Raw genomic sequence first — 2184 nt, forward strand, 5'->3', positions numbered from 1 at the left:
CGCAGGAAGCGTGTGAGGTAATCAATGGATTGAATTAATTAATTATGTATTGGATTGTAATGCATTTCTGGCTTCTCGTGTTTAATATGGAATTAATTCATGTAGCCGAAGATGGATTGTTTAGTAAACTGCGGATGAATAGGGTATGTCATCCTAAGGGCACAGTTAATTTGAATAGGGAATTTGATTGGCTCTTATCAATTAGATTAGCATCAGCTATTTCTTGTGCTTATAGAATGGCGGCCATTGCATAAATGTTCTGAATTATTAGGCAAGCTTTTGAAAAGCTTCATCTTTAGAGAATTTACTGGGGATTTGAATTCCTAGTTCGAAACAGCATCACAAAGATCTGTTAGGCTTAACTCATCTATATTTATAATATGCTTTAAGATTTAATCCTAATTATAATTCTGATGGCATTGTTACAGGTAACGGGAGTGGTCTCTACAAAACTTTCTCGCTTTCATCTCTACAAAGGGATTTTTCCTCTCTACTTGCATAAAATTGTGGACATGGATAAGGCAGCCAATTCCTTGCCCGATATTGGCGAACAATAGAAAGTAAAAATAATTGGCGAACCTTTGGCGTTAATCAAGAGATTTTAATGCATCTACCGTGTGATCTTTGGCGATTTTCCAGATGATAAATAGCTGGAATGCTGTTAATACCCGAAAATCTCTATCCAATTGATTGAAATCAAAATATTTCACAGTACTGCAGTTATAATCACAAAATCATGTACAAAATTTCATTGATTTAAGTTTTTGCTTTTTTTCCTTTATCGCATTTACTATTCGTTTCAGCATCCTGAGACTATAACATTTCGATGATTCTTCCTCGCTAAGGGATGAGACGCGGAAAAATTAACGCATTTCCAGAATTCCTCGTCATTCTTTGATTTAGATAACCATCGCTTAGATACTTTTTCTATTAGATCTTTTCCCACGTTGCATGTGAGTGCCGTGTCGTTTATTATTTTATCTACTGTTTTATTCGAAAATGCATATTGATTGCTTATATGGCTAATTCAAGGAGCGAAAAAGCTTACAGGAGTGGCACGAAGAGTTATTTATATAATATCATTAAATGTGACTGCGATTTTCAGTAACAAATAATAAAAAAGAAGCGTTTTAAAGTAAGGAGCAGTTATTATTTTGTAAAAAGATGAATTTAAAATTTCAAGAATATAAATCTTCCTTTTATTTTTCATAATTTAATGTTTTGGCCCCTTACAGTAAATATAAATTGTTCTAAATTATTTTATTGTGAATTAATATTCTCTTCCAACAATATTTCGAGCTATCCGCAGTTTTTACGCTTTCTGTGTCCGCGTATATACCTAATTCAGCTTATTGTTAAATGTAAACTTCTCCTCCTTTTATTGTTTCTCTCACCCCTATTTTGACAAAATAAACTCTTCCTGACGCACGCGCAAAAGCGCGGAGGGTTTTCAAATCCGAGAATGAACAGTATGTGTATACGAATGCACAGACCGACAGACATTCAACATTTGGAACGGATTGGAATCAAAATCTGTAAGGCAATACACGCATAGATTGCTAAAACTGTTTAATAAATTTCCTTTTTTCAAATAACTGCGCTTTTGAGTTAATGTATTTACATGTACAGACAGACAGACGCTCCTCTCCATGTTGGATTTTCTTCAAAATTTAATATGAATCTATAGTTTAGCTGCTAAAACTGTGTACCAAATTTCATTTATACAGATCCTTGCGTTTGATATTAATTGTGTTCGGTTCCACTCGAATAATCTGGCAGCAGACTTCCTGTAAATGGATTTCTTTCAAACTTCGATAGAAATGAACAAATTAGATGCAAAGATGATATGTCAAATTTCATTCGTCTAGCTCAAATAATTTTGAGTTATCATATTCACAGACATACAGACATAATTTCAAAAATGTGCTTTTCAGACTCGGGAATTTTTGGAACATGGAGATGCGTCAAAAATTTGGAACACGAATTTTTTTAACTATTACAATACTTTTTCTTTACGAGAAATAATTATAAACGCTAGAGAGTAAAAATAATGTGAGATTAAATATCATCTTAAAGAGTGAGTGTATCAACGTTGCAGGGCCGCAATGGCGTGGTGATAAGGTCTCGGCTTCGGAACCGAAGGGTTTTAGGTTCCAGACCCGATTTCACCGAAGAACCGTCATG

Source organism: Argiope bruennichi, chromosome 11, assembly GCF_947563725.1.
Source record: "Argiope bruennichi chromosome 11, qqArgBrue1.1, whole genome shotgun sequence".
In the NCBI taxonomy this organism is placed as follows: domain Eukaryota; kingdom Metazoa; phylum Arthropoda; class Arachnida; order Araneae; family Araneidae; genus Argiope; species Argiope bruennichi.